The sequence below is a fragment of the Rissa tridactyla genome, chromosome 9 (assembly GCF_028500815.1).
Source record: "Rissa tridactyla isolate bRisTri1 chromosome 9, bRisTri1.patW.cur.20221130, whole genome shotgun sequence".
In the NCBI taxonomy this organism is placed as follows: domain Eukaryota; kingdom Metazoa; phylum Chordata; class Aves; order Charadriiformes; family Laridae; genus Rissa; species Rissa tridactyla.
In genome coordinates, this window is record NC_071474.1 from 17,276,950 (window position 1) to 17,301,184 (window position 24,235).

At 39.7% G+C, this 24,235-nt stretch overlaps 1 protein-coding gene across 2 annotated transcripts in view; it reads right to left on the reverse strand.

The window, feature by feature from the left end:
* The window catches only part of THSD4 (thrombospondin type 1 domain containing 4), a 331,149-nt gene extending 319,797 nt beyond the window's left edge, over positions 1 to 11,352 (reverse strand). The window contains exon 1 of one of the 2 annotated variants that reach the window (XM_054213910.1): positions 11,134 to 11,352. The gene's annotated coding sequence lies outside the window, so the exon portion shown is untranslated. Of the gene's footprint in view, positions 1 to 10,867; positions 10,967 to 11,133 lie in introns of those variants that run through there. The other variant, XM_054213911.1, reaches the window with a different exon arrangement.
* Positions 11,353 to 24,235: the final 12,883 nt, after the last annotated feature.

Below are 24,235 nucleotides of genomic sequence, written 5' to 3' on the forward strand. Positions count from 1 at the left end.
AAATTATGATGTGTGAAGATAAAGCTGATCAAAAATAGCATGGACTTCATGTTCAAGCCAGGAGTTATTTCTCAAGCCCTGTAGTACAAAAATAGTCCTAAATATCAGTTGAAGACACTTATATAATAATCTACACCCTGAAATGTGACTTGAGAAATTTGATATATATTTTGCAATACCCCTAAGAGCAATATGCTATAGGAGCTTAAGTCATCAAGTCAGCCTCTCAGTGCCATCATAAATTGTGCAGCGTTATGCCCTACTCAGGCACATAATAACAGTCACTGACAGAAAACGCTGATGGAGATAGGCCATTCCTCTGCCCACCCGAATTGCTCCTATACTACATATTGTTAGTCCATTTTAGTTTTTAAGTCTCACGGAACAGGAGCAATATTTTAATTTTGCCTATAAAACCACCCTGACTCTCTTCCTTGTCTTCAACAGATACTAAATTCACATCCAAATTCACCTCCTTCCTGGAATTTGTCTAGATGTCATTAATCTAAGGAGGGAATTTTGTCACAGCTGGAGTTAGTACGCATCAGCTATAGACAGCAAAAAGAAATAACTCCCCAAAGCTTATGTGCAGACATTCTGGCACCTAAATGCAGACTAAACTATTTCTATACTGTCCTTGCAATCTCACTGTATTTCTTATATTTAATCAAAATAGCTATAATTTTCTTAATCTCTTTAAATTTATGACTCCTTGTCTCTCTAGTGTCTTCATTTGCGTCTAGGTCATTAAATTGCCCCATAATTCTACTTCAAAGATATGTTGAATAACCAAACCCACAGAGGCTATGAATCTTGTAATCGCTGCATCATAGGAAATGCTAAAGGCAGGGACTCTGGAGACTTCTCTTCTGCCCCACAGCAGCATCAGATCTACCTGACAGTTGCCTGTTAGGGCTCTTCTTAAAAGCCCAAATTATAGAGATTTTACAGTCTCCCAAGGAAAGAGTAGTACATTATCCCTAACTAAGCATCAGCCAAAACTAAGCAGAATTTATCTTATTGCAATTGAAGCCCATTATTTCTTTTCCTATCAAAACTTGGAAACACATTATTCTTTCTACTTTGCAGTAGTTTTCTAGGTATCTGAAGGCATTATTTAAGGAGGGAATTTTTGTTCTCTCAGTCAGAGAATTTAGCTTTTTGAGAAAGCACTGTCACTATTGGAAGATGGAATAAACATTTAGACCCTCCGGGAGTGCCAAAATACTGATTTATGTCCTAGCGTACTTGACACAGCTGTTGCTACACTAGGTATTGAGCAGTGACCAAGTACAAATGACATAAATGATCTGGACCACACCAGAATTTCAGAAGTGACTCTCTGATGCTTTTACTTCTACGCACCTGAGAAATGAGCAACTTCTAGTATCTTCTTATTATGGGTTACTCTTGTACTGGTCCTTTGGCACAAGTCAGAAAAGCACATTGTACAATGGCACTACAGGGTCTCTGAGGAGCACCTGGAACACTGAAGAGCTGCAACCATCTCTTCCTTCGTTTATGTCCTACCCTTTTTTATTATGGCCAATGTACGGAGCAGGACAGAGCAGACATGGATATCAGAGAACTCTGTGCTGGCCATCAGAGCACAAAAAATAACTGTCTGGGGACAGCATGGGTACATCATTGTATTTGCACACTCTGCAATTGAAACTTAACATACATGAGTGAATGATGACAAATACATACCCTTATCTTTTCCCCCTCTAATCTTCCCATGCTATGGTTTATGATACATACGATTCTTGGAATGTAAATGATGTCAAGCCTTTTGAGAACCTAAACAGCCAAGAATCGTTGCCCTGACTGTTTGTAATTCAACACAGCAGATGACAGCTTTCTGACAATAACATGCTCTCACTGTAGCTGTGAATGTGTACACCAAGCAGGGAGAAAAACTGTTCTCAAACTCTGTCCAGTGTTGAAACAAGCCGAAGTCAGACACCATGTTTTGTAAGTCTCAATAAACTACAATTTATTGGCTTACAGAGTTAAACATTGGCTTCCATTTCACTCTAGCAAGAACAAACATGTATCGACGTTCTCACAGAATCCTTAGAAGAATTAAAAAGCAATTGCATCTTGCTAAATTGTAACAAAACACCAATATTGATCAGTATGGATAGCACCAGTGAATCAAATCCTGCTGCCCTGAAACCAGGGAGAGTTTCTAAACAGCAGAGCCAGGTTGCAGTCCTTATTCATAAGCTTTTAAAAACTGAGCATCTATAACTTGCTGCCCTAATATACTGCGAAGCTTTAATCTATATTAATAAGATGAATACTGACCAGGAATTTTAAAGAATAATTGCTTTGTAGAGTTTAAAGGAATACTGTTTAAAGGAAGACACCTGCTTTTTAAAGAAAAGCATTTTGATATTAAGGTCTTTCAATAAGAACTGGCTGGATATTGAATGGGATAGTAAATGCCTCTAAATAAATGTTTGATATGTGCGCTAAATTTAGGGGAGTTTGACTAGGAATTAAGATTTGTCTATAATAGAAATACCATCGCCTTGCACTTCAAATGGGATTTTGAAATATAGGAGCTGCTATTATAAATCAGGCTAGTAGTCCAGCCCAATCTGCTATTGTTTTTCCTCCTACTGTGACTAATGACAGCGCTTCAGAGAGAAGCCCAAGAATTCAGCAGTTCTTTTGGCCCCACTGACATTTGACGGTGACAAGTTTTACTGTTCATTGTTTTATTGTTCACGCACAAAAAAAGGCAGGAAAAAAAACAACTGTAAAAATTCTTCTTTCCAATCTGTTTGAATATTCTTGTCCAAACGTTATGGAAAAAGTGAAAGGAAACACAGGTGGGCTTATTCAGAGCACACATCATTACAAACACCCCGTCAGGCCTCCTCTCATCTCTTCAACAGGAACAGTCCTCCTTTCTTCTCACATTGGTCTTTCTGGGACTTGAGGTCACTTTGTTCCCCTTCCATTTCCCAGTCATACAGGGGGGTGGCTGCGGCACCCTTCACTCCCAAAGCATTGTAAGAAGCTCAGTATTACTTTCTGTCCCAGACTTCAAACATTTACACAGCTTAGTTCCTTCTTCGATTGCTGCTTCATATTGAACGGATAATTTCACCGAATCATTTACATTGATATTTCATCTTTTTCCTGAGCTTTGCAGTCAATTTATGTGTGACTGGCTAAAGTGATTCCTTCCATTGCACGTTACTGAGCATTTGACAATCGTTCCACCCGTCATCGTGGTGCCTGCACCTATGACTTCACTTTGTACATGGAAGTTTTTTGCAGTTTTCTCTAGTGCTCTGTATTTCACAAAGCATTTTTGAAACTCCTATTCCAAATGTCAGCCCTCTGCCCATTCCATTTTCTCCCATTGATTTCTTCAAAATTTCAAGTTCACAACAGCCATCAACACTAATCCTGAGATACTCCTTTAAACACCAGTTATTCAGCTCACCATCATCTCTCTGTATCCTGTACCCTAGCAGATCTTCACTTTATTTCTCATACTGTGCAGCATTTATGTAAAATATACTATGTTGTGCTGAGGTTTGCATTCAAATCGTCAAAATATATCACCATTCCTCACAACTTCAAAATTTAAAGCAAATCCCAATATGACCGTTTTAACACCTTAGGAAAATACATGTAGTAATCTTTTACTCAGTAAGCTTCTTCAGAACGTGTAATGGCATCTGCAGGCTTTCAGAAAGCTGCTGTGAGAGCAATCCCCCCCTCTCAGCAGCTGCTTCGCTGGTCTCCTGTTAGGCAACTGGACTACAAAATTGCTCTGCATCAACAGCTGTCCTGCTTTACTCCTTTGACTTCAGATTATTTTCTTCTTCAGGGTATTTTCTGATCGGTCTCTTTATCCTTGTTTACGCTAGAGAAATTACATATTGCTGGTTCAGAGTGCAGAATAGAATGCAACTGCAAGCAAAGTGCAGAATGTGCCAGATTAATGCCAGTTCCCAAAATGGTCGTGAGCAGATTTTGTCCTTGTGTATGCTGGCAGCAAACCCACATTCATCTGTGATTCTGCTGCAATACTGCTGACATTTAATATCAGCAAGAGATAATTTTCCTAGCATAGACATGTATTTTTTCTTGCCAGATATTAAACTTGTATCATTCATAAATACTAGGCAAAGTCCCTTTGCCATAGAACCCTTGGGAATAATTTCTACTTGAACTCGTTTTGCCTCTCACTGTTGAAAGGTTTGAAAAAAAAGTCAATGAAATAGAAGGCCAGATTTCTGAATGGTCTAAATCTATGCGTTTCTGTTGATGGTGCCGATAAAACCCATACAAGAGCATGGAACATATTTTAAATTCTCATTTTTCCTTTCCTTTCATTAATGTAATAAACTCTGGTCATCTTCATGCTAACATCATACAAAAATCCCTTTGGATTAGAAGTAAAAGCCCCATGAGCATGCAAAACTTCTGAAGGCATGTACTCGGTCACAAGAGCAAAACCATGTTCACAATCAAAGGCTGCTATAAATTGCTTACTAACTTTCAAAACCCAGCTCAGTGGAGGTTTCTGCTTGCTCTGCCCCTCTCATTTAAAGGGCATGAATTGTAGACTAGAAACAATGCAAGGCAAAGATCATTTTTACACTGAATGCTGTTTGGCATGAGTTCTGACTATTGCTCTGGGGGTGATCACAGCAAATATTAAACAACAACAATGAAATAGTCAGACTCTGCTCCTAAACTAAACTCAGCTAGTTATTCTGTGCACCCCACATGCTACATATCAGCAAGCCAGGGCCCAATAGCTGGCAGCCATCTGGCAGAAGCGGCAGCCAAAATCACTTCAAATGCTAGTTATACTTATTCAAATACATCTTTCTGGTTTCAGGGAGCTAAACCTTAAAGCTAGCATCAGTATATTCCTTTTCAGTATTTTCTCCATGCCTTATTTATTTACAGTTATTTTTCAGCTGTCCCAAGTACAAATCAGAGACACAGGAAAGCCCTACAATTCCACTCCTGTTTTCTTTCCTTCTCTAGAACAGTGATACATTTGGCTTGCCTTCCAACTCATCATTCACCCGCGTGTCTGTGACTGAACAGAGATCTGTATATAGATCCTTTATAAATTTTCGAAGATCAACATATGCATAAGTACTCTCTACCCAAGCAACCCAGTAAATATTTTAGGCAAACCTCTTTTGGCTACCTGGAGAAATTAGCAAAAACCCTGGGAACGCTGCATACATTTGAACCACAAACAACGGGAATATCTGCATTAAAAGACCTGCTTAAGAATAGTTTGGCGGTAAGAGAGACACGTAGAAGAAATAAATGCCACCTAGAAGTCCCCACAGCAACTTCAGCAAAAATCCAAAGGAACCTCAGATCTTCACATAAAGACTTATGCTGTAATTGTATTATATGGAAACATCATAGAATCATAGAAACTTCATGGTTGGAAAGGACCTTTGAGATCATCAAGTCCAACCATACACACACAAAAACCCCCCCTACAATCTCTGCCACCAGAGCATGCCCTGAAGTGACAAATCTAGGCATTTCTTAAATACCTCTAGGGATGGTGACTCAACCACCTCCCTGGGCAGGCTGTTCCAGTGCCTGACCACTCTTGCAGTAAAGTGATTCCTCCTAATATCTAAACTAAACCTCCCCTGCCACAACTTCAGACCATTTCCTCTCGTCCTGTCATTATTCACCTGGGAGAAGAGGCCAACACCCACCTCTCTACAACCTCCTTTCAGGTAGTTGTAGAGGGCAATGAGGTCTCCCCTCAGCCTCCTCCAAACTAAACATCTCCACAGTTTGAAGAAAACGTGTCTACCAAACAAGTAGTTGACTAAGCAAAGATAAGCATTCAGTATCAAGTACTGAAACCCTCAAGACTTTTAATCCACCCTTATACAGTTTCGATTCCAACAATTTCAGGAGTTGTCCATGGGCATCCACCAATTCATCTGTTGAGTTTATCCAAAAGGTGTTAACAGCATATTACAGGGTCATTATTTTGACCAATTTGACCAATATTTGACCAACACACCAATTCAAAACACACAAAGTTCTCCACATCCCAAAGAACCGCAGCTTTGTACCAGAGTCTTTTTTTGTTGTTGTTCTGTCAGCTATTGGATCAAGGACCTGTGATGTTTTACGGAGACTTAATAGCCTACAGGAGCAGCCATTCAGAATGCACAACTGCTTTCCTTAGAATAGAGGGCAATTCTTTTGTGTTCGTCTTTAGAAGGTATACCAATTTCTGTCCTTTTCCAAAGTTTCACTCTGCTAGAAAGAGATCAAACGCAATTTTTCCTCAAGTACGTAACCAGAAGAGGATGCTTATATCTCACTTAGCTGATGTAACTGCCAGGGAAAGAGTCCAGTTGCAGAGACAGCCTTTCCAAGAGAGAGACATCTGTTCACTAAGAACTGGACTGCGATTACCAAACATTTTCTTCAGATGTTACTGAGCAGTAAGGAATCAGGAAACAGCTACACAACTCTATTTTCTACATTAGTTTAAGTTTTTGGAGGCTTTCTAAAACTTAGAAGTAGCAGTAGTGTAACGGTAGCTTTTAAGAGCCCTGAGAAAGAACACCAAGACCCATAATGCCAGACCAGTACAAACGACAAGTGAAAACCACCTCCCTAAAAGCTGATAGCCTGGCTAAGCAAAAGTAAGATGAACCACAGACAGGATATTCTTGCTCCCTTTAAGGCTAGGGAAACATGCCACAGAGAGACTGAACAGCCTGCCTAGCTCTCCGGGAAGCGCACTCAGGCACTCTAAATTAGCGCCATAACTGACCACCATCCTTTTCGTATAGTTTTCACTGAACTAAACAGCAGAAAGCACTCTGTGATTTTCTTTGTCCTTTGTTCCAGGACAGCCTACTACAGCCCAGGGCACATTAAAGTAGTACAGCAAAGCTCTTCCATTTCCCTGCTGCAGTCTGGCCCAACCATCACTGAAAGTGCAGCCCAAACGCCACAGTGTTTAGGTAGTGTTTCACATATGCTACTCTGCATAATAACCTGAGGAAACAATACCCTACTAACTGGCTCCAAATCTCTCATAACATGTGCCTCCCAGGTCCTTCTCTGGACACCCATTCATGAATGGGACTGGATTCATCTGTGCTGGAAAAAAAAAGACAAATATATATACTTGCAGTGCAAGACGCTGCACCCTCCTTTACCCTACCATGAGAAAATCGCTTTCAAGAAAGGCAACTGCTGGATGCTACCTTGGTGTCTTCTTCCCAAAGAGAATACATGTAAGGATTGCGGAGGTCAAAGCAGCTAACAAGATATGCTGAAATGAAGTCAGCCGGCCCAGCAACTGCATTACCTGGTAAAAGGGCCCAAGGGAAGGTAGAAAGGGCATAGTTGTCTTAGTCAAGGAATGCACTGCTTCGGAGTATGTTGGCTGGAGCATCCATTGTCCAGACTAAGCAAGCATCCTCTGAATGAACATTTGCAGCCGTCTTCACCTTTATTCCTCTCTGAATTTCATCAAAACTCACTCTACCTCTTTGCTAGGGTCTAGGTATTAAAGAAGCTGATTTCAAATTACTAGCCTGACAAGAAAAAAACTTTTAATGAATTATACTGGAGTTAGAAACCAAACCTACCCTTAAGAAATTATTTTCAACTTTTACAACTTGGGAAAGGTGTTTTTCCCCCCTTGTAGTTTTATAGTGGAGGATTTGCAGGCGTGTTCACACCACAGCTCCTTAGAGCCTTAGATTTCCTGTTAATGCACTCAGAGTTTCTACCCTGTGATTAGACATTCTCCACTACAGAAACTTTCTAAAAAAAGCCCACACGTTTCTAAGACTGATGCCATGATTCTCTGAGTAAAACTGAAATCCCCACTGTAGACAAAAATCCTATGATTAGAGTAATTATTAATTCCATATCTCTCCTCCTAATAGATTCTGAAGAGGTTTAAATGACACTTTGAAGATAGCTACTGAACTAAGAGCCTTGCTTCTTAGGTTCTCAGTGCTGCAGTGGTGATTATTTTAGCAGGATCGGGCAATCTCATGTGAAGATAAGATTGTAGTTTGCACCTGAAATGATTATGTTGCTGTGTCCCAAAACTTCCATGAAGTGCTTTTATTAGACAGGAAGTTAGACTTGTCCTGGTCTTTGATATTTTAGCTCAGTGAAAATACTGACTGGCAGTTTTCAAGAAATCACTGCTTTGGACCAGCCTGAAACCCAAGAACAATTCTAAGTTATTAGTGTAAAGCTTCTATGTAAGAGCCAGAAAACCTGAAGCCCATCAAGCTTTGAGCTTAATCTGGGTGTTCTCTTCTCATAAAGCTTGCTTTCTTCAGTACACAGCATTGTATGAAGCAAGCCTCACATGGTAGATAAAGATTTATAAAAACACACACTACAACCTAAAGTTAGAACACACATGGCGAATGAAGGAATGTCAAGTTAATTTCCTTACCCAAATTTGTCACAGCTGTTTAGCTATTTTCAACTACAGTAATAACAACAATAAAAAAACATGGTGAAATTAATGAAATTGAGTTAATGATTACTCACACATTTTAAAAATCCATCAGTAGTAGACAAGTAGGTGTTATTTCAGAGGAACACCCAAAAGAATGCTTGTTGCAAGATAAAAAAATCTAGCTTAGAATTGCTTAACCACTTTTTAGCATCAATTTAAATCTTGAAAGTAATTGTTTGTTTAAGAGGACTAATAAGAGGGACTGTAAGACAGGACAATGCAACTGGGAATCTAATTCTGCTCCTATTGACAATACAGAATAACCAAGATCTGAGTTCATCTCGTTCAACACCTGTTCAAAGTACAGCTGACTTTGACACTGGATCAGGTTGCTCGGGGACCTGTTCCCAAGTCAACAGAAAAAAACCACCACCCAGTATCTACCAGTAAAACTACATTCGTTCAAGTAAATCCTGAAAAAGAGCCTAGTTCAAGGAAGTTCTTTCCAGTTTTGCTATCACACTTGAACTACTGGTTACGCAGAATGGGGCAAGTATCATTACCTAGCTGATCTAGATTAAAATTATGAGGAAATATTTTTTTCAGATATTCAATTAAGTATTATCACGTCCTTGGGAATTATATCTACAGGACCAAATATTAGTATCTCTACAAAAGATCACCAAGTATAATTCTATTTGAGCAACTGCCTGCTTGAATGACCATGATTTGGTAATTATTAATAAAAGTGGCAAGTGCAGCGTAGAGGTTAGAGTGTGGGCTAATGAGCAAAATACTTGGATCTCCTCCCATCCTGGCCATGTAACTGATCTTGAACAAGATATTCAAATATTTTAGAGTAATCCACTGATTTTGGAAGTGAAAGTCTAAGCACTGTGAAACTTCAGGTGTAGTACAATTGGCATTGTAGGAGAAGGATGGGCAGCTGATGTTGCCTCACAGTAAAGCCACAGATACAGCTTCTGAAATGCCTCATACCAATACCTGCAACATTCAAGAATGTAGGTATGTTCATAGCTATCTAGAGTATTACAGATATTACAGTTATCAAGAGTATTACAGATATTTAAAGTACAAATTCCACCACTATGCCTACTGGATTCGTCTCTTAATCTTTAAGGTACTCGAAATACAAGAAAATAATTCTTTACCTTCTTGTGTACCTCTTTCAGGGGAATGCCAGAGTTAAGCAATTCTTTTTGTCTCTCTCCATTTCTTCTCTAATGCTTGTCCAATCTTTGTCCTGTCTCAAGCAACAAGAGTAGCAGATGCAAGAGGACTCTAGCTGTTATGAACAACTGTCACTGTACTCGAGAATAACAATACTAATCTACTGCCCAGTGCCAAGAAAAACATTCTGTAAATCTTCAGCAGTTACCTGAACTAGTGCTTGGCTCTGAGCAGAATGGTGTTTTGTTTCAAAAGAAAAGTTACCGCTAAATTTGTAATTACACATTAGTCTCCCACATAATTTATTTGCCATTTCCTTGGTTCTTACTGAGATCAGTTCTCTGAGTCATATTTCATCCCCAAGTCTAGCATTTGCAGCATGCAAACCCTTCCAAGGAAGAGTTCCAAAAGCTTTCTGATGCTTTGGTCCTACGTGCTCATAGGCTGCCTTTAGCCCTGCTCCCAGTGCTCTTGGACAGCTTCCTCCTGAACTGAATCAAGATTTTCGGAGAACCTGCCATTGCCGAGGCAGCAGTCAGTGAAATCACACAGACGTGCATGCTGTTGAACAAAACGTTCCAAGCACAGAGGGGGAAAAAAAAAAAAAGGCAAAAAAAAAAAAAAGCACTAGTATCTAGTATGCTTTTTACCCGGTTTCTCACTCCCCCTCCACCCTGTAAAAAAATCTCAAGTTTTATAAGATAGCAGAACTTATGGAAAAGACATTACTATTCTAGTATTAAACAAACCACAGTGTCTGTGCACATGTATTTATACTTTTAAAGAGAAAAGCCAAAAGAATATTTTAAGAATTAAGGGGAAAACATTTCGAACTTTTTAGAATCAATCTAATTCCTTTTTTACAAGATTCCTCTACACCCCACTTCTCTTCTTTCACCCCTTCTTTCCTTCCTTTTTCCACTTCATTAAAAAAAAAACAAAACAAAACAAAACACAAAGAGAAAACCCCAAAGAATCTTCTGAAGGGTCCCTGAGGCACAAAGGGAGCAAATAGAACATACTTCTTCTCCAAACCCTGCAAGGTAAGTATTTGGATGAGGAAGTGAATCTTTGTTCTTTGCAAGCGACAGCAAACAGATGAGCAATTGTTAAAGGGGGGAAGGGAATAATCAAATAAATAGGTTTATCCAGTATAGTGAATTTCATGTCCTGTATGGGGGAAAAAAATGCAACAGGGCTTACCTGAAACTTTCTATTGCAGAGAAAAAGAAAACTCAGACGAAAATGACTTATTTTAAAATTTATGGAACTGACCTCACAATTTCAGAATTTCAGGACTGGCTCTATCTTTTTTGTCTTTTTTCTTCTTACTTCCGATATCCAATCTTAAAGTCTTTGTAAGGATAAACTTAGTCCTTTACTTTTAGGACAGGGCCCTTATGAAGATTACAGGTTCTCAGGGACACATGCAGATAACAGGATTTAAAGTTCCTATACTGCTACTTTACCTTTTCCTGATCTCCAGGAACTGGTACAAATTACTCATTTACTCATTGTCCAAATGGACACTAAATCAATCTCATTGATTTCTCAAGCCTCGTGGAAAACTATTTATACTTATTTAACACTTCTTGAAACTTCGCTTGGAACTTTTCAGGTAGAAGGTCTGGAATGAAGAATTTGCAAACAGGTGAAAATCAAGAGCAAACTGAGGCAGACCCTGCTAAGCAAATCACCCTCAACACAAAAGGCGCAAGGTCCTGCCTTTTTCACTCAGCTGCCAGGCCGGAACAACCGTAGACTGACAACTGCACTGTTTAGCTGTAGAGATTTCAGTTTGTCTGCTAAGTTCTTGTCCTCATTAGTTGTTTCATGGAAGTTGTTGCTTCAAATTTGGTGATGCATTTTAAAAAAAAGAAATTGACAAATCCCATTGAGGTAGAAAGAGATGGTAAACAGAAAGATTTATAATCCAGTCAAAGGAAGAACTGTAGAATGGTGGAATTCTACACATTAAATTTCTCATACTTGTCTGCAAGAAAATTGCAATGGCTTCAAAGTGGCACACTGCAGTCATTCTCCTATCGTGCGGTCTCACATCCCATGGCAAAACTAGCTTTCCTCTTTCTTTCACCAGATGCTCTGGTTTTCTGAGTTTGTTCCAGTATCCTAAAACCCCTTTTATATGTCTGTTAATAACCCTGTCTTGGGTTATTAAACTCTGCAACTGCTTGGCCCCTGGTTCTAAACAAAACAAAAAAATCTTTCCTCAAGCACTGATAGTAAATTTAAGGAAATGAACTGCACTCCAACGTTGCCAAAGAAGAGAATGTTCTCACCCTCGTGGTTTCAAATTTGAAAAGGAGGAGAAGTCGTCTGTACCACCCCCTCTACCTGGAAGGAGCAGAGAACACAACCGTAATCTCAGTGAGGGAGATTAGAGTGCTCCTGCTCTCACCACCAGGCTCCCGACCCAACAGCACGTAAGAGTCAGGCTCAGCAATAAGCACTTACCGCACTCATTTAAGTACATGCTTGAAAAACTTCCACATAAATCCTCTGTTGAAATGAGACCCAAGTACAGACAGATGCATGAAGTTAATATTTATGGCAACACTTCACTTAGTACATGTTTCTGTGAAAGACAATAGTAAGAAAAAATGGGGCAAGATTTTTATTTAAAATTGAATTCTTCAGTAATTTCAGAAATGTATTCAAGAACAACTGTATTAATATTTGAAGAATAAACTGCTTAATGGAGTATATTTCCCATCAGAACTCCTACTTTCACAATATCCTTATAGCCGTCAGGGAAAATATCTAGGGTGAAACATAAGCGGTGTCCCCCAGGGCTCAGTGCTGGGGCCGGTTCTCTTTAATATCTTTATCAATGATCTGGATGAGGAGATCGAATGCACCCTCAGTAAGTTTGCAGGTGACACTAAACTGGGCGGGCGTGTTGATCTGCTTGAGGGTAGGTTGGCTCTGCAGAGGGATCTGGACAGGCTGGTCCGATGGGCTGAGGCCAATGGTATGAGGTTCAACAAGCCAAGTGCCGGGTCCTGCACTTGGGTCACAACAACCCCATGAACGCTACAGGACTGGGGAAGAGTGGCTGGAGAGCTGCCCGGTGGAAAAGGACCTGGAGGTGTTGGTCGACAGCTGGCTGAATATGAGCCAGCAGTGTGCCCAGTTGGCCAAGAAGGCCAACAGCATCCTGGCCTGTATCAGGAATAGTGCGGTAAGCCGGACTAGGGAAGTGATCATCCCCCTGTACTTGGCACTGGTGAGGCCCCACCTTGAGTACTATGTCCAGTTTTGGGCCCCTCACTACAAGAAGCACATTGAGGTGTTGGAGCGTGTCCAGAGAAGGGCTACAAAGCTGGTGAGGGGTCTGGAGGACAAACCTTATGAAGAACGACTGAAGGAGCTGGGGTTGTTTAGCCTGGAGAAGAGGCGGCTGAGAGGAGACCTTATCACCCTCTACAACTACCTGAAAGGAGGGTGTAGAGAGATGGGGGCTGACCTCTTCTCCCTGGTGACAAGTGATAGGACAAGAGGAAACGGGTTCAAGTTATGTCAGGGGAGGTTTAGATTGGATATCAGGAAACATTTTTTCACTGAAAGGGTTATTAAACATTGGAATAGGCTGCCCAGGGAGGTGGTGGATTCACCATCCCTGGAGGTGTTTAAAAAAAAGGGTAGATGTGGTACTTACGGACATGGTTTAGAAGTGGTTTTTGTCAGGGTAGGTTAATGGTTGGACTTGGTGATCTTAAAGGTCCCTTCCAACCTCAGCAATTCTATGATTCTATAAAGTATTGTCTAAGAAATAGGATTTATCTATTTTAAAAAAATTATGCTACAGAGGTTAAATGCAATAGAAATAGTTCTATCCGTTGGATTTCTCCTTACAAAAATATAAAATGGCATTTAATGAAACAGTGGAAGGGTTATTATTCTTAACTGTAAATACTCAATGGAAGAAAATTAAGCTCTGCAGGTCTGCATTAAGAGAATTGTGTGGGTTATATTCCCACTTACCAATAAAACAAGTAAACTAGGATGTTTATAGTAGATCTGTATAAAATGCCAGACACAAATCAGCTCTGTTTAATTCATAAAGTCGCAAGATAAAGTTCCAGTGCTTCTACCTAATACAATGTTGGCGATGTCTGCTGAACCATTAAGGTCCTATCAAGATGTTTGGTATGAGACAAACTGTTCAGTGTTACAACCTACTACTTTTTATAAGACAGATTCAGGTTGCTCCAGAATGTACAGCACTGGGAAACACACAACTGCACTTCCTACTGTGGTAACTACTTCTTACATTATTTGAGACACAGTGCATACAAAAGCATGCATGCAAACCTGCATAAAACACGTGCGTGCACACACACATACTCAACGTAAGTATTCATCTATCAACTCAGCTTCTGAAAAAAGGATGACAGAAGGGAGCATAAAGACAGGCCCTTAGTTACCTTGTGAATTTCTAGGCTAATATCTATTCTTTCTAGATTAAAATTTTTTTCTCTTTTTTTTTTTTTAATAAATCTAGAGGCTTTATGGACAAAGAAGAAAAAACTTTAAAACGTGGGTTTGTGTTTGCAGTTTGTTTGTTTGCTTTAAACACCTGGCCTAAATTTCTACCATTATGATCTTTCACTTAGAACTGTCATGGGTATGGACTGCTTTATGGTTCCCACAACAGAGCAGTTCTTATTCTTACAAAGACGGGTCTGAATGTGGGACTGATCCAAAGGTGTCTTCAGGGTGACTGCATTCATCAAATACACCAAGGTGCTGCAAACACGCAGGTAGCCCCCTGTTTACTTATCTGATGGAAGCATAGCAGTTGGTGCACTAGATAAGACAGGCCAAACTCTTTCTTTCAGACTTTTTAGCTTGGTAGGCTTCTGAGTAACGTTATAGACTGGGAAAGGTGGGTGGAGCGGGACAAAACTGTACGCACAAAATGAAACACTTAATAAAACAGAGAATGAGATTCAGGGAAGCAGGTTTATGCACTTTAACATATTTGCTTCTAGAAAAATAAAACACCAAAAAAGCACACAAATGTGAGGCGGTAAGTAGTTTGTACAGCTATGAAAATTAGCCATAGACCGTTCTATGGGTAGGAACAGCTTTAGCATGGTAAGTAGTCTATACAGCATGGAGCTTAAAAATAATAAATAATATTTTAAGCAACCATATAAAGCTCCACATAATTCTACAGAACACAAAATAAGCAATTTTAGGGAAATATGGAATTAAGTACTTGCTAGGCTTAATTTGAGAATTCAGCATCTTTAGAACAGTTAGGATTCCTACCACTAGCAAAATACTATTATCCAAAACACTACGGATGACTGTTAAAGAAACATTTTTTTTGTTTTGCTTCTTAATTCTTGTAACAGAATTATGTTTTTGTGCTCCTAGTAATAAAACACTAATCCTGTATTGTGCTGGTGAACTTTTAAGAAAGTACCTAACTCCCATTCTACAGTTAAAATCTCTTGCTGACCTTCAAACTCTGCTTTGGGTAAACAGCTTTAAGGAGAAAGCCTGTACCTGATGTGTACATACAACATAGTACGGCCCTAACGTGCTAAACACCTTTTTTCAAGGAACCATACCAACAGGAAAGAACTCAAAGAACTCTTCCAAGGTAGAAAACCAGCATATTACAAAAAAAACTGAACAACTGCAGTGAGTCATCCAGGGAGTCATTAACTCAATGAAGTTAAAGAATCAACTGTGGCACCAGACCCAAACAAGGTGACGTGGATGTAACTTTTCCTTCATAAAGCAGCTTGTTTTCACCTTCCTCACCTCGCATATCCACACACTGGCGTCATATGTATAGTTCTATTTGATGAGGTTCAAAACAGAGTTTATTAAAGGAAAAAGGACAGAAGAAGGTGAGAGGCAGCGGGGTAAAAAACCCCAAAAAACCCAATCAACCAGGAAGTGTTCAGGACTTCAGGAAGGAGTGTCTCATTTCAGTCTTGGAAGTGTTTTAATGCTTTCCTGTTTAATGATAGTGAGAGCAGGAATGTGGATGAAGGGTGACAGGATTTCTATCTACAGGATAAAGTACACCTCAGAGCTGCCAAAAAAACACAAACAAACAAACAAAAAAACCTACCAGCCCTGCAACATCCTGCCGAAGTTTAATGTTGGACTTCTTTTGAACTGCAACAACCAGAAGCAACTCCCAAATGCCATCTAAATGAGACACCTCCCACCAGACATCACGCAGCTCCATGGCCTCTTGTCTCTTCGTTCTTTTTAAGGAACAAAATACCTATTATACATGATTAGACACCACTGCTGAGTATTTGCGCTAACACCCAGAAGAGGTAAAGGCAGTAGTTCACACCTCCCACTGTTGTTGTTACAAGCTCTGTGCAAACTTCTGTCTGCACCACCTACGTCCAACTTCACATTTTTGAGGTTTTTCTTTGCTACTAAAACAGCTAAGGCCTAACCTTCTTTAAAGAAAGAATATCAAAGCTGAGACTGGGGGGAACATCGTGACAGTTTCAAAGATTTATTTATGTAGGAACCTCCTGAAAAGTTCCACATATAGATCAAGCAACTGAGACACAGACAGAAAGGGTTTCTCTGCAGCACTGTCTATGCTTAAGTTCTTGTGAAAGCAAGAAGTATTTTTAGCACTTGCACCTCCACTAATAATAAAAGCAGGAGCACTAGCAGTGCTGTATTTTTATCACAAAGCGTCCAAGAAGGCCTGGATGTTGCTGCAGAGTCAGCCAAATTTCAGCAATGCAAAAACCAGCTGCATTCTCCAGCAGTACCGTTGTACAGACAAAGTTTTGTAGAATTAAAGACAGCTGCAACATGCTTTAAGTAACTGCATGTAATCCTAATTCCATTCCCTGTTGCATGCAGGTACGTTAGAGGAATAAGTATTCGTGTTGCTACATGTTGGACATGGATTTTCCTTGCAGCCCCAGAAAAGAAGAGCTGACAGAACTCGAAGCCAATGAAGTAGCATTTAAATACTTATTTAGTGTTGGAAACTTCCAAAAGTCTTGAGATAAAACTCCTGTAACATATTGCAAGGACAACCCCACACTTCAGGATGAAAATATACATCTCTTACTAACTTGGTTAAACAAGACTAAAGATTTTTGTCTCTGTATCAAGACTGTTGGCCAGACCACACTGAAATATAATATGTGTAGATGTTGATGGGAATATAAAGGAATCAACCAAAAAAAGTTGAAGAACAACAAAAAAAAAGAGGCCAGAAAAGTGTTTGAACCTGTTTGATCTATAGCCTAAAGCTTGGGTCCTGCCAGAGAAAATACTTTTTAAAAAATATTTGGGAGAGGCATAATGGAGTAACAGCACCATTTTCTGTAAAGTAAAGAGACATTTTGGGCCAGCTTGAAAACTCTGTGAAGTTATGTCCCTGATTTTACAAGCCACCAAATCATTCTGGAGTCTTCTCAGATCGGAGGGTTTTGATTTGCACAGGTTCTGCAAGCACGTCTTGCCTAAGCAAGACAGTTATCTGAGAGAATCCTGAAATAGTAGGCCACCCTCTTACATCCCGTGTATGAGGAAGCCATTGAGCCCCGGACTGCTCGCAGCTTAGCAAATGATCTCCCAGACAACTTTAAAAGATGAGTGGTCCCATTCTGGCCTTAAATACTAGTATGAGCCATCTCAAAATACAAACTTCTCCCCAGCAAAGAGGAATAGGTGTCTGTGCTGGACATTTCCCTGCAACATGTCTGTAAAGGGAATGGTACAGTAAATTTACACGTGCATGACATTTGCCTACGGAATGGTTTCTGCTCGTATCTGAATAGCACCAAGGAAAGGTGTCTGCTGATAGTCAGCTGCTGCCACTCGCCACTTCTCATTCACTTGCAGTACTTTCCAAATTAGGACTGCGGGTCCTTTATCCTAGATGCCATCTCTTACCTCTGCAGAAATGATCTGCCACCTTCCCGGCAAAGGTAGCAGATAGGAACAAGCTGCTGTCCCAACAGAACAATTCATCTAGCTTGAATTTCTCTTGAGTTTATCTGCTCTAAGAGAGAACAGAACTATGAAAAAAAACTTTTCAAGAAATATATTAACCCTTTAATAGCAGTGAGCAAATAACTCTAGAAAACATGAAGATGATTGATGCTACAGACTTGCACATTACTGGTTTTCATAAGACACAATACTGCCTGGGAATGTCTCTGGCAGAGTACCAGGAAAGAGACGTCATGATTATCAACACTGCTCCTAACGCATCTGTAAAGGGCCTACCCTTTCTAAATTGAGATAGATATTCACATGATATAGCTATTCTTTGTCATTTTATAAAGTGATCACTAGGAGGTCCTAGAGCAAATAAAGTAGTAGAAAACACTCAACAGTGAGCTAAATCACTGACCTGACACATGACAGAGGCATCCTGTTTTAACACACTGTCTGCAGAAAGCCGCCTTCTGGAACGAATTGGGAGAGCAACCAAAGAGAACAGCTAAAGAATGTTATGAGAAGAAGATTAACGTTCCTTGAGGTTGGGGTGCACATATTTCTCACTGAAAATTCAGAGACCTGCCAAGCTGTACAGGCCTGAAATCAAAAGTTGCAATCCTGGCTCCCAGCTCCCTCCCCCTGCGTCTACCCTTCTGTTTCACCCAGCTGCAGTGCCACAGGCCTCCCCCTGCTCCACAGCACTACACACTAGAGGCAGCCGGTGTGCCCGATTCCCCATGTTCTGGAAGGAGCCCTTCTAAAAAGTGTACTTCCCAACTTCAGTTCCCATTGTGGCCCCTCCATATCTCATAGTCCGCATTCCTCTACTTTTGCCACACATCCACTTTTCCTTCCCTTCTCAACACAGACTGAGAGGTGAAAACAGCAAGACCCAAATTACAGATCTTGAGCTGGTTTGCTCCCAGTCTCCATTCCAGTCACAAAAATAAGCACTTCCTTCACCTGTGTATGATCCAAAGTGAGTCTAAATTTCTAGATGCAGCTGCAAGAATCCATGGCCTTCCCAAGCTCCTCCTAGGAAAAGAGTGATATGATTTGCTACTAATGCTGGCACTCATTTCTCAGATCTGAAAGTAGACGCAAATTTTCCAAGAATCCCAGTAATTAAAAAAAAACCCCAAACAACCAAACAACAAAAACCTTTATTGGCCCACAGTAAACAAGCTGCATGTAACTGCTTGGTTCCACTGTGTACAAGTAATTAGTAATCTTCATCTCCAGGAGATCACCCTGGAGTTCGCCCTAGCCAAAATCCCGATCCCAGTATCATCATTCCTGCCAAGAGTACGTTGTACCTTTAAGCTCCAATTCTCTCTGATGTCAAGACTGATGTCACCACACAATGCTAGAATGGAGGAAAGCCAAACAGCATCTGACATCATACCACTTTAATTAAAACAAGATAAACAGTTATACTTGAATTAAAACAAGGTAACAGTTATACTCACCAAGTAAATCTCTAGAAAATTCTGTAAATCCTTCTGAAAAAAAATACTTTATGAAAGAAGTAGTCTTGACTACATCACAAAACTGTCTTTTGAACGGTTAAGAAAATAAGTCTTCTAAAGCTTTGTCTAGAATAGGTGAAAATTTTTCAGCCAAAATTTTTAATTGAGCTGGTAAAGGCAATTTCCAGGAACCTACTTAAAAGTTTTACAAGATTTTTAGCTGTGTTGTAAATTGCCATCAAAAATTAAAATGCTGCAAGACTAAAAGCCAAGAACTTGCCAATCCTGTTCTAGATCTCCAAATGCTTCTGACTAGGAATCAGCGAATTGATTGCATTCTTAAACAAATGTGGACTGAAAAGAAAAAACCCAAATGTGTGTGAAATAACCCATAAGTGACAGGCTCCTCTAAATCAGCAAATATTTCAAAGAGATGTTAAGTATTTAGCACATAAGCTCACACAAAAATACCTACTTTCAATGCATTTTATTTATCACAAATTCCACTCATTCTACAGGTGCAACGAGCAATAAAAAAAACCAAAGGCATGGTTCCTCCCTAGAACATAAGACAGACTAGTTTAAAAAATCCAGGCAATACTTGACCTGTGACTGTTACAGGTGAAAGTGCTAGTTAATGAAGTCTGTGTTAGTAGCAGCCAAGTAATGCATTCCCTCATCTGCTGATTCAATTCAAGTTAGAGCAATAAAAAAAAATTTGTTTAAAAAAGCGCCAGGAAAAAAAAAATCCCACCGAATCTAGCACTACATGTGCTAGGACTATTTTGCTCCACACCGACAGGTGCCCCTACCCCGAGCATTCTTCCTCTTGCCACTTCAGCTTTACACCAATAACTAATACTAATTAAGCAACGGCCTCTCTGTAGCTGCTTCCCATTGTAGAGATGGGGAAAAGGGAAAAGTTGCCTGTGCATGACTTCTGTTGGACCAAGCAAGCAACGCTGACAATATTTTCCTTAAATAATAACAGAATACATTGGAGTTTGGAAACAAAGGGTGGGGAAAGTGAGAGCCTCCTAAGGGGAGTAGTGGAGGAGAAATATAGAAGGATTTGGCTTCCCACAACAGTTCTCACACCTCTAAAAATACACAAGACTGCCTCACTCTCCGTAGCTGCCCAACACTTAACATACACTACAGATGAGATACACAGCACCTGGCTACCTTAACACCTCTGTCAGCTCATTACCAGATTTCTAATGCAACCAAGTGTTTTTATTTCGCTTTTGCTGCTGTTAAAATGTAGGCCATCAGGGGATGATCCTCTCCAAGGCACCGCTAAAAAGCAGTATTTTATAAGAAGGTGTCTCTGGAATAAAAAATGAGGGCCAGTCAGCAGTGAGGCTCCACAGATGTCTTAAACTAAATATTCTTTAAAATGAGAATCTCTACAATTGACACTCATCTGTTACGCTGAAAGACCTCAAACACAATCATAGATCACATTACCGAAATACTAGTTTGTCCCTGCAAGGTGACAAAGCTTGTTGAAGTGAGGCATTAATGGAGGATGTGAAAATAAATAACTAATCTTAGATGGGCAACATATGTTGATCAAATTTGAAACTGCCCTGAGCACACCGAGATCTATTAAAATACTTTCCTGACACAGCCTCTAGTTAATCCCTGGGAGTGAGCCTACAGCTAGCATCATCAAGCAAGGGCAAAAGTTCAGTACCAACAAAGAAGAAAGAGCAAATAATCAATACAACTTTCTCAGACCACCCGTGGTTCCTTTTTTGCTTTCTTCTCCAAGCAGCAATGAGATCAAGATTCATGCAATTTAAAAAATCGTAACGACAAAGCTAAAGGGTCGATAGCATCTCTGAAGTAATTTTTAACCAATGTAACTCACGCTTTCTTTAAAGATTTGGACCACTTAATTTTTCTTGTAAATAAAATTGAAAATACTGCGAATGGTACTCTGCAGAATATCCAAAGAATCTGTTCAACAACTTGAATACCCGTACTATCTGCAAATGACCTATTTTCTTTGTAGTTGCCCAGCACGTAATAATCACTGTACAGGAAACAGCAGCTGCCTTGCAACCAGTCAGCTCACCACCAGAGAAATGGCTACGTCTAACTGAGCTGAGATAAATTTATGTCAAAAGAACACGCGTAACATGTATTTCTAGCTTGTCACCGAGCACATTTAACATTTTGCAACTCTCTACTACTCACCTTAAGTATACTACTTTAGCAACCTGAGTGAAGAAGCAGTTTTCTACTACCTGATAACATCTACCCCAAATCGCAGCGTCCCACTCTATCCATGTGGCCAGGTCACTCTCCTCCTTTGGCAATATATGTATTCAAAATAGCAAAGGAGAGAACCTGTGCGCCACACCTCAAGGCCTTTTCAAATGCAACAAAAGCACCTACTGAATGGTAATTCACATAGAAAAATGTCATTGGCTATAGACTCACACATTTATTCGCAATAGGAAAGCACGACTGGGTATCTTGCTTTAAAAAGCAAAAGAGAAAATTTTATTTTTGCTTTACTGATTGCTTTTTAATCTAGATACAGATCCTCAGGACAATGAAGGCCTCACCTCTGATAAAGCAATTGGCATTGTTCATTGTTGAATGAACAGTGTAATGTTTCTGCTTATGCAGCTGTCAAATAGGTAAACAGAAGAAATAAAACCTGTAAAGATACGCTGAAAATTCAAATCTAGCCTCTTGGTTGTTCGCTGCATTGTCATAAAAGCACTAGAATGCTTGTTAGTTGGTTGTTTAAAAACCAATCAAACAAAACCAAAACAGCAACAAAGCAACACAACAAGTAACTGCCAGAACATGTCAAAGGTTTTCATGCTCACGTCTTTTAGGGAGATGTCTTCTGCCATGGGTTTATATATTCCAGTTTCCATTCATTCACACGCAGTCTCCATAAGAATGCAAAATCACCGTAATAAATGTTCTCTTCGCTATTCACTCTGTATTCTAATACACTTGTCACACCTGGGAACCCTTCTTTAGTATTTACCCAGTTCTTCTCTCCTCTAAACTGACAAGCCAGTTCACATTTTCTGGATTACAAAACCCTGAATGTTTACATTTTATTACAGTTATTGAGATCTCTTTGGAATCTTAAGTAACATTTCCCTAAAGGATGTTATTTGTAGACTTACACAAAAGCTTCATAGTGAAATGACTGAGAGCTTTAACGTGTACTTTACCCAGGATATGACAGTTGTATGAAGCTTAATATATTCTGTTGTCAGTGCTGAGTTAGAAACTGGAAGCAAGCTGTACTCTGTGCTCTTGGTTTCTTTCATCACTCTTCAGAATTATTTCTTTACCTTATTAGAAAACATAGATCATTGAAGCCTATGCAAATAGCCTAATGCAAATAGGCAGCAAATGTGCTACGTATCCATATAGAACACAAACCACAGCATATGTTGTGTCACAATATAATTTCTAAGAGCAATATAATAGCTAATCAGTGAACTCAGCATTGCTTATTACTGTAAAGTCATGGCTTCTCTACATATCGCTATGATTTCTTTCACTGAGTGTGAATTACCTTAATACCACCGTTACTTGCATAACCACATAAGATGTCTAGACTATGTGAGCATGTAATACAAACGTCACATTCACGGGCACAATTTCTTCACCACTGTAGTTTGAATTAACTTCACACTCTCTTGTCTAACAATATGTTATAAATAGATGGAAACCATATGTCATTCCAGGCTATCTTCTCCTGTGCTTAAGTGCTCAGTACTACACGCAGAAAGGCTTTTCGTTACCTTGATTCTTGAAAGGTATCATTCTCACTGCTTTGAAAAGCTTAGTGCTGTTTATGTTATCCATGTCTAGTACTCCAGAAAGAATTAACTTGCTTATGATCTGCTCGGTGTTCATGTAAAGTGCCAGATTTGTTAGGTGTAAAATGAAGTACATCTAATAGCAGCATTTAACCCCTGGGATATCCATACCACTCAAACAAAAGTGAAAGGAACAGTTTATCTGAAACTAGAAAGCATCCCGGTTATGGATGTAGCAATGTACTGAATGGCATGCACCACATAATACGAATGAAGATCGCACACAAGATACACCTTAATATGGAAGCGGCTGCCTAATTAGGAAGATTGCAACAAAAGGTGGGATTAAGCATTGTCACCCTGTTAACCAACAGCACCAGGAAATCTGATCCTGCTCCCTTGATTACATTATTTTATACTGTACCAATCAACCAAAGTCCAAAGCAATCACGAAGCCATCAATCTGTACTTTCCAAAAAGCTGGATAAGACAGTCACATATAAAAGCATCCTCAAGTCAATGTAGTATGTTGTAAGGAATATAGGGTTGTCTTGCACAAAGACATTTCTGTGGGATGCTGGATACTCCTACTGCTCGATTTGGTATAAATATTCTAACCTGCAGTTTTCTAGCTTTTTTACGCTCAGTGTACTTTTATCAGTCGACTATATTTCTGCTTGCAATACTTCTATCTGTAACTGAAAAACCCCCACCAAAGCCAAACAACTCAGAACTTGAGAAGCATCAGTTTTTCTCCCATTAAGGTTTCTCAATTCTTCACCAGGGCTTCCTGATATTTGATGCAATCAGCAGACGCACCTGTCCACTCCACAAGCGTGGCCTATGAGGTCCAATACACAGCCTGTAACGAAATGCTGTTTTCACCACAGTAAACAGAGACAAGAGTTCCTCCAGATGAGCTTATCTTTCTTCCCCCGAGAGCAGAAGCCCAGCAAAGCTAGCCAACAAAATTAGATACTTGGGTTGTACAAACAGTCCCTTAGATTCAATTTGTTTTAGCTCATACTCAAGAAAATCCAGCTCTGAGGTGTGTAGGCAGATACCAATTAGTATTTTGTAAGATCGTTTAAAGTCTGTGTAGCCCACACTCTACTTTTTAGTATGCAAAAATCCGTTTATATTCACTTTTGAGTAAAAGCAACTTTATCACACCACAGAGCAAAGGGATAGCTAGTATCCTCTTTTCCCTCTCCGTGTTCTACACGTGTGTAACAAAAGACATAATCTTACAAAACCCCAGAACACTGATGCCTCCAACTTAAACTAAAGAGAAAACCGGACTTCGAGATGTAGCAGAG